This window comes from Crocodylus porosus, unplaced genomic scaffold, assembly GCF_001723895.1.
Source record: "Crocodylus porosus isolate Cpor-Errol unplaced genomic scaffold, CroPor_comp1, whole genome shotgun sequence".
NCBI lineage: Eukaryota > Metazoa > Chordata > Crocodylia > Crocodylidae > Crocodylus > Crocodylus porosus.
The window spans coordinates 63,877,235-63,890,324 of NW_017728947.1; the positions used below are offsets into that span (position 1 = coordinate 63,877,235).

General features: G+C 38.5%; 1 long non-coding RNA gene across 1 annotated transcript in view; it reads left to right on the top strand.

Annotated features, from left to right (window-relative positions):
* Positions 1 to 13,090, top strand: part of LOC109321562 — a 225,314-nt gene that overhangs the window by 188,775 nt on the left and 23,449 nt on the right. The window contains exon 2 of the long non-coding RNA XR_002104085.1: positions 2,492 to 2,565. This is a non-coding gene — a long non-coding RNA (uncharacterized LOC109321562). The remainder of the gene's footprint in view (positions 1 to 2,491; positions 2,566 to 13,090) is intronic.

The following is a 13,090-nucleotide window of genomic DNA, read 5'->3' on the forward strand; positions in this document are numbered from 1 at the left end:
GTGGGAATGTTTCACCACAAAAAGTGCTTCTACTGAGAATTGGACTTGCATTATTTCTTCTCTAGTATTTATTAAATGGAAAGTTCCCCCTGGGGCTCTTTCAGTGCAAGGACACTACTAAAGGATTTTATCCCTTTTATTTATTTTTGCTATATTGATCTTTTTGGGGTTAGAAGGAGAATTTTTTTTTTGTACAAGTTACCACCACTGGTGGTGGTTGGGGGGTGGGGGAAGAATATGATCAGATTGATCCAACTTTCAATTTGCCTTTTGACTGGGAAGTGGTTCGTAATGCATCCCAGGTAGTCCTCAGAGGCATTGTTAGTGATTCTTTGGTTACACCTGCACAGGAATTTGTACCTATATCAGGTAAGCCCACAGTAATTTACAAACCACAGGAAAACCTGCACCCCTCCCCTTTGGGATCAGCTTTATCTACCTTTTGCTCCTCTCCATGGCTGCATAGGGCCAGGGCACAATTTAGTTCATAGTAATTGCATGGTGAGGAAATGTATTTGAGTAATTTTTTCATTTAGCCACATTTTTGAGTGGGAAAAACAAATTCAGCAACAGAGCAAACAGCACAATTCTACCATGGCCTGTGAACAATATTGGGTTACCACTGTCATCCTACTGGGTGATCTCCATTACTATTATTTTCCAAGGCCTTATAAGACCCTCTTCATGTTGCAATCAACATGGTTAATATGGATCTTTCAATATCTAGAATATATTATAATGCACAGCCAACATTAGCAACTATCTGAAAACCTGTCTTTTGGGGAAAAAGAAAAAATACCTTATGTTTATCCTATTTGTGAATAATAGTTCAATATTGTTCTTTTATAATGTGGTTTTTTCATTGAAGATTGTCCTTTACTTTTTGTAACTACTTGCTTCAAAACATCATGAAAACTTTTCTGTCTGTAGAAAGTAACAGCTCACTAAAATACCACAGAGAGGTGCTCTAAACCCACTTTAGTTACTCAGAGCAGCTCTACCAGGAATGAATAAATGATCTAAACTAAATGTGAGGCAGGATTCTTTCTGATTTTAGTACTCTTCCTCTTATTATTATTTTTTTGTATCTCTTGTAGCACTCATCATGCAGCAATATGTTTCCAGCAGTCTGATCTTAAAGCAACTGAAACTATATTACTAAGCCAGGGGAGATTTACCCTGGAGAACACTCAACTATCATTTTTCATAAATTATCCACTAGTTTGAACTAAATACCCTTTATAATTCAATAAAAGCTATGTAATAAATGAGTTGTTTGGGGCTATTTTATATAGGGCTTAATCCTGCAAACAATTATGCACTAGCTTAATCTAAGTAATCCCTTTGATTTCAGTGGGAATACTCACACAAGTAAGAATCAGCAAGTTTGCACTATGAAGATTTTAAAGGGTTAAAGTGCCAACATTTCCCTTTTAGCTTCAAAAATCTTCTTATAATCTAATTATAATGGCCTTAGACATCACAGATTAATTCTGGGGAATTGCTGATATCATAAAACCATACAGATTACAATAGTGGTGCTAAGAAAAGGCATAGGGTTTTGATAACAGGGTCATTGAATTAGGCTGTTTTGGAATAAGTAAGGGCAGGGGTGGGGGATGTGGATTGAAATCTGTCCATGAACTGCATACCTGTATGTCTTAGACCAGTGCAGTCAAAGGAAGATTCACTCTGTGTAGATACTGGTGGGTATATGCCAATTATGTGCTCAGTTACCCTTTGTAGACTGCAAGGGTAAAATTCTAGCCTAATGGCAAAAGTCCCATTGACTTCAGTGGAGCCAGGATTTCACCAATAGTATTTTTCTCATTCCAAGTCTGAGGACATATGAATACAAAGCTAGATAAACAATTATAGTTCAAGTTTATTTTTTTAGGCCCAAACCAAGACACCAAAGTTTGGGGAAGTTTAGGTGCATGTGCTTAAACCCCATTCATACTTATCACACTTTCCTTTAATGTATCACATAGAACAAAATTTGTAAAAGAAAAGTGGTGGAATTTTCTGTTCCTATGTCAACTATGCATTGTGTGTGGAATTACCATATATGGAGTAAAACCATTTCTATTTCTGTAGATTAACCACAATTTTCTTATCAATATTTACCTTCCATTACAATTTTTGAATCTTTGCCCATAGAAAAGTCACTTCATATAAAAGAAATGAACTGTTTTAATAAGTGATAGAACTTGGTCCTTAAAATTGAGATCTGCATTTATGCACAGATATCAAAGATTTCTGTTGTTTTTGGGGGCAGAACCAGAATTGTTTTGGTTCTTGGCATCTTTCATACTTGATTCTTGACTTTGAAAGACATGCTGCACACAAGAAAGTAGTGACATTTATAAGCAAACACAAAAAATGGTTCTTTTCTATGTGATTTACATTTTTTTTTTTTTACACAGCATGTTTGACTTTTTAACTTAACACTCTGCTCACATATAATTGAAATATCACTTATGCTTGTCAGGTGCTTTGATGGCCTATAATGGTTTACAGAAATGACCATATATTGAATGCTCAGTCTGCCTTTGTCCCCTTGAGGTAAGTGGGTAATTCTGATCATCTACTGCTACCTAAAAATACAGGTTAGATGTACAGGTTATATCTAAGTGCAGGATAGACGTGCTATAGAAGGTGAGAGAAATGATAGATTAAATTAGATAGATGTTCAATACATCATACCAGGAAAATGAAAAGAAAAGAAAAGACATGGATAAATATTAACCTTTAATAAAGCTTTCAGCTGATTCTGGTACTTTTTAAAAGGTGACAATACAGTTTTACTATATCCATCTGGTAACCCTTGTCAAGTCCTGTCACAAGCTCCTATTAACTATTCTCTTCTGCTATCTTTTATCCTGAGAGGCTCACCAACCTAAGACCTTCTAAAAGCTACTAATAATACTATCTAGCTACAGAAAGAATAGTTTGGTATAAGAAATTGTGCATTGCCTGAAGTTACACTAAGTGTAGTTTCATCAGCATTCAGCACCATTACCATAGCATAAAGGATAGAAAAGGGAGAAATATCTACAGAAATTTCAGATAAAAAGAAGCCAGTGCACAGTGAAAAAAGCTCCTTAGGTTTGTACTGCAGACACTTTTTCTAACGGGTCCTCCTCCAAACCAGTATTAAAACTAGCATACAATGTGTTCTGCAAATAGGTGCAATTTTAAATGTGACATTACTGATCTTTCTGGCACTAAGGTGTTAAAGCTAGTTAACCAGACTTTGGAAGAACTACCTGGAGGTATATTATAAAGAAACAATTATAGTGAAACACCTCTGGCCTTAACCAGAGATGCTGTTACAGTTTCTTCTTCTAGCGGTCAGTCACTATCATATTTACTACACCTTCCTATTCAGAGGTGTCAGACTGATTTGACTGGAATTGGGTGGGCATAGTTTGTACCACAGCTTCTCCAGATACCGAAGTGATTGTTAGACCAGTTCCAGTCAGGATTGTAACATTTTTCTTCTTTTCTCTTTTCCTTTTCCCATAATAACTACTGCAGCAGGTTGTAAATGCAATGATCTCCCCCGCCCCGTTTCCGCCCGGCCAACTGAGGATGGAGAGACTACAGACAATGATTTATGGTATTACTGTACTGTGCAAAGCTCAGGTGCTGCCATAAAAATCTCACCAGTCTCAAAAGTCACAGAGAAAAAAACAAAGAGAGGCCCAGGTTTGCAGTCATGTATGGGCAGGAGAAGCAAGTGGAATTTGCCTGGACACAGCAATTGTGTTATTTGAACAAATTAGTTATCTTACCTGAAGCTTACACACTTGGTTAGTGAGATCATGTGTATAAGTCCATGTGAAGTGGGTTTATATGCCAGGCTGCCAAGTTTGGTGCCAGTTCACCTTTTACCCTCAGCTTCTACTTAAGCCTTCTCCAAGCACTAGGGGCAAGTGTTAGAAGGGAAGAAATTTATTCTCTGCAAGCCTACAACCTATAGTGTAATGCTAGTAGGGACCAGAGGCAGCTTCAGGAGCTACAAGGGGGAATTTTTAAGTAGGAGGGAGATGGAAAAAGGGCTTATTGGGGTGAAATGGAAGTTGTTCTTGCTTTACTGGGAAAAAAGAGGGTTGTTAGGTGAGAGTGGGAAAGCCTCAACTTGTTAGCAGGGGATAACTCAGAAAGCAAGTAGGTAGAGTGGAAGAACTGATGCAGCCTCTCAGCCCCTATTTTATCGTTAAGCCTCTGTCCAACCCTTCAGTGTTGACCACCCTATTAGTTCCTGTTCCCCTATAATAGCACCTCACCTCCTCTGGTGAATGAAATGTTGAGGATTTTGTTTCTATTACTTCTGCCATCTCTTCCTTTCTGCCAAAGGCTCTGAAAACACCCTCTCCCCCACAAGCAAACAAAAAAAGTACCCAACCCCTCCCCTCAAAAATCCCATGAAGAGGGAAGCAGATTGGCTGCTTTTATATTCTCTGTTCTCTTGTTCCTGGTGTGAATCTGTGCGCAGCTGCAGGTCAGTTACTGATATGCTCATGAGAGAAGATGTGGCTTATTTTAATCCACCATGAATATAGGATAGGTGAGAATAACCTTTTAACCAAGTGAACTGAAACAAGCTAGTGTGAAAAAATAACAACAACAAAAAAGAACAACTCTAGAAAGGACAAGTAACTATGGGAATAGTCAGGCCCAGGATGAGACTTAGAATTGTGTTTCATGATTATTTCCTTTTCCACTAAAACGCTTGACTCAAGGAATTTTCTTTTCTTTTTTAAAACTCCATTAGAGTGTAATTGCATTTGGTACTGAACAGTGACTTCATCTGCTTGTTCATGTGCACCTGGGAATAGCAAACTGACCACAAATAAAGTGTTATACTTTCAACTGAAAAAAATAGAGGAAAATATTTTTTCTTCAAATCTCTTTCATTTATTGTCTTAAGGCCTTATTTATGTTAGGAATTTACTCTTCCTACCTCACCAAGCCCATTTTAAAGATTAATTAAAATGCCTTTATTTGAAAAAGGAAGAAAAAAAGGATTCATTGTTGGTCTCTGGTCATTTAAAGTCTGTTGCCCAGCTAAAAATCTGTTACAAAAAGCAGTAGGTGTTGGATTTTGTTATGTCTTTGTAATTATGAACTGAAAGAGAAAGTAACTCATCTTTATCTTAAACTGCACAGGTGAGCAACATGAAGATTTTTTGAGGACCAAATATGCCATTTTGGCATGTCACCATGTATGTGTGGGTTTCAAGAGATACATCATTTTCTGAGACAATGATGTTATATTCTTGTAATTCATATCAGGCATCTAGCAGTTTCTAGCTGTGCCCTGGTTCTTTGATTTTAGGTTTCAGCATTTAGTTTTTAGTAAGTCCCCATTGCAGCCTCTGTAGAAAATTATTTTTAAAGTTTAAATATAATACATTATAATTCAATATTATAATCCAGGTTCAGGAACTCTGTATCAAAGGGCTTCCAAATTAATATTTTGAGATTGCCTCAGTGATTGTTAAATATGTAAGTTACCATTTGACTTTACATTGGTGCTGATCCTGGACTCTTACATGCGCATAAATTCCCTTGAAGTCCATGGCTCTGTGGAGATGTAGGGGTCTGTCAGCTTGGATCAAATTGCAGGCTTGGAAACAAAACCACTGAATGCCATCTACATTAGAAAAGGATGTCTGTTGGAACTTTCCAATTTGCTTAGTGGCTGAACTTAACTTACTAAAAATAAATACAAAACAATCAGAAAGCAGCCTATTTTTGTGACTGATCACTTTATTGGCGGATGCATACAAGACGGCTGTTACCTTAGTGTGATAGAACAAAACTATTTCATAATAGTATACTAAGCAGCTTTAATTCCATTGTACCAAGATCCATTAGAGAAAATAATTACATCTATGTGCATCATTTGACAGAATAGAAATGAAGTGTGGGTAGTAGAACACTTCCTTAGGATCAATGTTTTTCAATAAACCTCAACATTTACTTTCAATAGATGTTTCTACCTTGGCATATAACAGATTACCACTGTCCCATAACACTGTTTTAAAACCACTGAGTTTTTAGCATATGTGCATTTTGATAAAAGATGTGAAATAATAAATGCACTACAAGCAAGAAACAAATGGATAACTACATTAATAAGATCCATTTTAACCAAAGGAGTGAATAGAGTCTAGTAAATGCTTCATTGTTTTAAAAATATTATTTCTATGTTCAGAATCTGGTTAATTCATCTTCTGAGATAAATTAGGACATGGAAAGATGCTGTGCTAAGAACCTAGCCAGGCATTCAGGTAAAGGTGCGATGGGATCTGATATACAATCCACACAATCATGCTTTCTGTCATGCTACATGTACATGGAAAGAAGCATGATGTGGGACTGAGCATCAGATCCTATCACACCTTACAGCTGGTGCAGGGAAACCTGGAATCATGATCCTGAGCTCCCCTTGCACTGATAAATAGTAAGCTCTTGCAGCTGGGAGCCCTCTCAGCTGGAATGGAGACAGTTGTTATTAATCATGTGCTCCTACAGCTGGGAGTGGGGCTCCTCAATGTTGGGGTGCACCATGCAGCCTGGAGGCTGGAAGCCCACAGCTGATGGGGCTTCCAAATGTGGGGGTGCACCTGGCCACACATTCAATTAATGGGACGATAGGAACCAGCCACAAAGTTATTATACATTTTTTGTGGAGTAACTTTGGCTTATTCTTTGTTTTACAATGTTATCAATTGCTTTAACATGTGGCCAGATTACAATTTAAAATGTGACTAATTGGTTAATCACACTGTAAGTGTAACATCTGGCTGAGGCCTAAATTTATTATGCTCTCTAAAGTTGCTGCAGCAACTGACTGTACCTCTGTAACAGGGGCATTCCACACTCATTACCTTAGCTCATGAGTATGTATCTCTTGTAACTTAACTGATACTGCTAGAAAAAAAAAAATAACCCAAACAGGCTTTACCAGAAGAGGTAGTGCATTAGTTTGACCCAGCTCCACAGCCTGTGTATAGATCGGGCGCTTCAGTGGGGCTTTTTGGCGCTTTTATCTAATAGCTGATTCAATAGCTGATTAGATAAAAGCACCAAAAAGCCCTGCCAGAGCACCCAGTCTGTACAGACATTAAGCAAACTGGGTCAAACTAATGTCATGCCTCTTCTGGACATGCGCTGGGCTTGGTGTGGGGGCACACCGAGTTTAAAATAAAGCGCTGTCTGTTTGCGGTTTTTTACGTGTGTAAGCAGCGCTTACTCCTCCTGGTGTTTTTCAGGACTGTAGGAAATTTAAAGATGCCTCTTTCATGGTTGCTTTAGAGGGGAAAGAGTGGCTGCCACTGGCCAGCCTTTCATAATGTAATTATTCTGGAGTATGATTTCATTCACAGATCAGTAAAGGATCAGTTTTTTTATGTGAGAATTCTGCTTGGGTTCTCATACCCCCTTAGCACCAGAACACCTTTCAGTAATGAACTGAAGAATGTGTCTGATGTGCGCCAAAATAATTTTGGCCATCTCTTGTTCACAGCCACATACTATTTAACATCCAGTACTTTGTGCGTTGCAATAAGTACAATCAGCATCTCTTCTGAAAATGAATGAGTTTTCTATACGCAAGTTAGGAAGCGGAACTCTCCAAAACTAGCTACTATAAATGCAGTCCCAAGAAGAGAGAGTAAGGGAATTGCCCAGCTCCAGGCACAGTCCTAGAATCTGATGCACCATTTCAACGTTCAGCAGCAATGCCTAGAAAAGACAGCATAGATAATTTTAGAACAAAATATGATTTGTGTTTTGACTATTACACTTGAATAATACATTAAAATATGTGGTGTGAGTGAAGCATCTACATTCATGAACCAAACAGAGAGGTTACTACTTTTTGAAAAAGAGATCTCTTTTAAAACTAATAAGAAAAAAAATCCCCTTTTTAATTTGTATGTATGTCTGGGGGAAGGTTAAGGAGGTCACACATCCCTCTATTCTATCAAATCTTTTAACCCCCCCAAAACTTCTCTGGCTATACCATTTTTTCAAAGGGATATTCCCAAGATTCATTCTTGGCTTTGGATATACAGACATGCTGCACTGCGTATCTTACAGGAATCAGTTGCTGTGCATGTAATATCAAATGCAGTAGCAGATCTAAAAAGGTGAGTGGCAATGCAGACTTACCTGAGAACCAGACTGAATCCTCATCGTATTTGAAGTGCATTTATTTTTCACACTGAAAATTGGATCACTACTGTGAAATTAGAAACTGCTGCAATGATATACCAGTTGGGATAAATGCATGATGCAATAATATGGTTAAGGTGATGCAAAATAACATAAGATGGTAAAGTTAAAAACATAATTAGGTATGAACTGCCAGCTGGAATGGGGGTGTGGGATGTGGGACAGCAGCACTGAGAGTGGGGCTATGCCCTGCTGCCACTTGCCCCCTTCTGACAGGAGCAAGCTGTGCCCACATTGCGCCTGCCCCCCTGGCTGGGCAAGCAGTAGCAGGGCAGAGCCCCCGCTCCAAGTACTGCCGCGCCTGCATCCCACACCCCACCCACCCATCTCCCTGAGTAATGCACCTTCCCACACTTGCTGGGCAGCTTGACCCAGCCCCTCCCTCCCCCACAGCCTTTTCATCCCCCCTCTCACAACCCAAACAGACTTACCAACTGGAGGCAGCTCTATCAGCTGCCTGTTTAGTTTATGGCCAAATCTCCTAAGCGGCACCAAATCTTTTGGATCTGATTCAGCTAAATTGAATTGGCACAGTGATTCAAATCTCTGAATCTAATCACTGTCCTCCAAATCGGCCGAATCCAAATCCGAAGTGAATACCTGCCACTTCACACAGGCCTACTGGGTTGCTGTCAGAGAGCAGCTGTATCAATGAGGTGCTTAATAAATGCTATTTTATTGGATATTACAATATGGAGTGAAATTAAATTGCACAGCATCTATTCCCCCTTGGCTCCCCCTACTAAGACTTGGAGTTGATTTTTGACAAAGTGAACAATCTGCAGGATGCTTATCTTTGAAGGATTTAATTGAACACGTTCAGAGGCGGAAACAATGTAAGCAGAGCAAGGAAGGCATTCTGCAACTATCTCCATTCCATTATAATGAGGAAAGGCGTCACTGTTCTGCTCCTTTCTGTCACTTACTTCAATAAGTCTATTTGATTTTAGATGCTAATATACATGCCCAATGAATTATGTATCTGTACTCCTTGCAGAAGAAAACAATACCATGTGACAATGCAGTGTTACGGCTTAGAAATTAAGCATCTGAAGTTAGGATATTCCAAACATTAAGAGGAAGTATTTGTCTTAAAATATTGTTTATCTTTATTCCCACAAACAATTCATTTAATAACCTCACATTATATTTTTTTACATAATTTTATTTATAACACACCTGCAGTTGGCTTATTCTTTGCGGAGGCTTCAAGAAAACCAGTGATGGTCCCAGATCTTCAAGCTGTCCAGCCCTGATGCTGAGCATTGTAAACAAGCCAGAGTCAGCCAACATCGTAGACATACTGCTAGAATGCTTTGCTCTGCTATGGGAGGTATGTGGTAGTTAAGAATTGCTGCAGTGGAAGGAAACTTTTCTGAGTTTCCTATTTGTGCCATCATAGCCTGTACAACATACATACAAGAAGACAGGCCCAGGAACTGGTTTACTTTGCTATCTACTAATAGAGAATTTATATCTGCCAAGGGAAATATGCTATGGGCTCATTAAGTTATTTGCATGCCAGTCGGATTTGGGAAGAAAACTGAAAATTTACCCTACCATGTATTTACTGTACCTCTAAGAGTTCTTGTCTGTCTACTTGTTTGACTGAATACTACTCCTAATTTATTTTAGTTAATTTATGTATTTTTCTCCCTTCCTGGGAGAAAACCTATAGGCAAAGGATAAGGGGAGGATACCTGCCTAGATTTCTTGTCATATACATACTTCCCAAGTAAAGGAGGCCAGACAACACAGCCTTCTCACAAATCTTGTGGTTCCAAAGATTAATGGTTGATCTCTCATTTGAAAACCAGATTAGAACACTAGCAATTGTTTAGCGCTCCAAAATCTATACAGTCTTTAACCTTCTTCTAACCTTCAGTGGTGCATCCAGATGGGTGGGAATGTGTGTTTCCTTGGGGGGCAAGTATACACCTTGTGCCACTGCTACTTGTCCCTGGGGAATGCCTGTGCCATGCACGCATTGGTACGTGGCAGGTTACTCTAGGTGGGGTAGGAGATGCTGGGGCCAGCAACTGTGCAGGCACTAGCAGCCTTACCTGGGGTCTTGGGGATCCCCTGGGCTGTAGCCATGGTGCTCCTGCAGCTGGAAGCCTGGTCAGCAGCTGGAGTAAGAGCCCAGGCAGTCAGGCTCTGGTTTTGGGTGTTGTGCACAAAACCATGTGTGCCACCCTCCATTTTTCTGGCATGGGGTTTTTGACCCTGGGATATCTGATGAGGCATATATATGCCATGTAGCATATATCTGTGCTCATCTGGATGTGCCCTAGGAGACTTTCAGCTAATTTCTGTGGCCCAGACCTCTAGTCTCTTGAATTCTGTGAAGGTTTGCCTAATTTTCCTTGCTATTCAAATTCCTGGTAAAATATTTCTTGAAAAGTAATGGTCATAGATATACCCAACATGCTTTTCTAAAGTTATCATCGTAATCAATTCAAGTCATTTTTCCTCCACTCCAGCCTAATGCAGAAAAAAAGAGACACTGACATTGCTGACAAGCCATTTATAAACAAAATTTAAGAATTAAATGTAAATGGATATTTTTTCCAACCAAATCAGTTTGTTATCTTACCTCCAATTCCCTTCAAATACTGGTTAATTTTGTGCTCCATTTAATCTGAAACTAAGCCATTTGTATTAAAAATAACACAGCTTTCACCTCCTATTTTGAGAAAAATTCTCTAAGTAGAACTCACTGGATATTTCAATCACAAAAATTGCCATTAGTAATAAGAAATGTAAAAATTGATAATTAGAGGGAAAAGGAGCCTAAGATCTTTGTTATAACAGATGAAAATTTATGCGATCAAATTTTTATTTTATCAGTATTGGTCTACATCATGCAATTTTGAATTACCAAAAACTCTGATGGATGTCAATAGGTGCATCTACATGTCCCTGTATAGTAATGTTACTATGGCACAATGCCTTTTGGAAGTACTAACACATGGTGCAGTACAGGCTGTTACTGTGCTGAGCAGGCAGTGCACGGTTAGATGTCTCTGCTACATCACTGTAGCAGTATGCTACACTGGGGAAGCGCATCACTAGGGCAACATAGCTGCTGATCACATGTAAACCCACATGATTGCTGTAACTTCACAGTGTGCTGTATGTTGATGTAGCACATAGCTACGTTGTCATAGAGTGACATGTAGATGCTCCCAATGGGATTTTTACCTGAGTAAAGATTGCAGGATGTATTGCTAATTGCTAAAAATGATATAGTGGTGCAAATTTTTGCTGTGCTTTATTGCCATTCTGAAAGACATGTTGCTCCTTCTAAAGGATTAACACTCTGAAGGGATCAGTGACAAACACTTAGATTTGTGATGAAATTTCTCTAAAGACTTCTATTTTCTTTGTAAAATAAATCAGCTATTCTCAATGAGGGTGTCAAAACACCCTGGGGTTCTGTGAGGTCTTTTTAAAGGTGATATAGGGTGCCACTTAATATTAGAATTGTTAGGTGTACAAACACCAACACATGATTTGGAAAATAAATTTAAACATTTCAGCTAGGAATCCATAGTGTCAAAAATGTCCTGACCTGTTGTGGTTGTCTTAAGTTCTTTACAGCATAAACATTTCTCTATTATTTTTCTGTAACTGCAAAATAAAGAAAATAAAGAAAAGAATACAAGTGAAAGCTAAGAGCTGGCATCTTCCAAGGCCTTGTGTCTAATGAGGAATGACTTGAGTCTTAAAAAGCTTGAGAACCACTGCCATAAATAAATAATTGTTAATCCACGAAAAGATCAAGTGCCAGTCAAGAGAAAGGAATCCTCTCCTTAAAGCAGAATAATCAACCTCAAAACTATCATCCTGCTACATGATGACAATTGGGAATAATATTTGAACTGTCTGTGTAGCTTTATGTTCCCACTCCCACTGGCAGATTCCTTTTCAAGTGAAGATGGGCAGGCACTGGTGGAGGAAATTTCTTTATCTGATACATTTACTCCTCCAGAAATAGACTTATGCACCAGAATTATAGGAACAAAAGATAAAGCAGAGACATTCTCAAGCTGCAATTTCTACCCCGTAAGGAGTTTATAATGAGAATGGATTGGTTACAGTTTTGTCACAACTTTCAACAGAAGAAAGGAATACTTTATTGGGGGGGGGTTGTCATTTTGGCAGTTTTGAGGAAACTGAAGGCACTGGAAGATAAATTAGAAAGATAAAGCCTATCAGTCTTTGGACAGACAGAGGATATTAAAGAATTGGGGAGCAATTAAGGTATCTCTGATTCTTCAGAACTTTTGTTTGATTCTGTTTAGTATCTGTTATTGGAAATCTCTAAGGATCCCAGACTTTTCCTTTCTAGTGCCTTCAATAATTCTGCAAACAGATGCTGCAGCACAATTATTTTATTTTCCTATATTCAGGATCAGAAATGGCTTCAGGCTAAGATTAAGTAAAAAAAAGTATTTTTAATGAAGAGAGAATCCCTATATTTCCTGACCTTTTCAGAGCACTCAAAAGTTAACTCTTAAAAAAAAGGAACAATTGCAGCAATGATTTTCTTCTTTGCTAAACTTTGAGGATTAGTTTAAGGAACTAAATATGATATTAGAGGTTGCCTAGAGGCAGAAGTCAACTCTATTGGATGGTGGGAGGGAATGCTGAAGATTCATTAGATAATGATTTTAACTCAGAACTCAAGTCCTCCAGGAATTTTTAAAGTTAACTGCTGAATGTTTTATTTGTCTTGCTTTTACGTTCCTCAGGTTTTTATTTCTAGAGAGTACTGCATTGATAATGATGCTCCACATAGACAGATTCTGAGCCAAGAAATATCTGTATGTCAGTG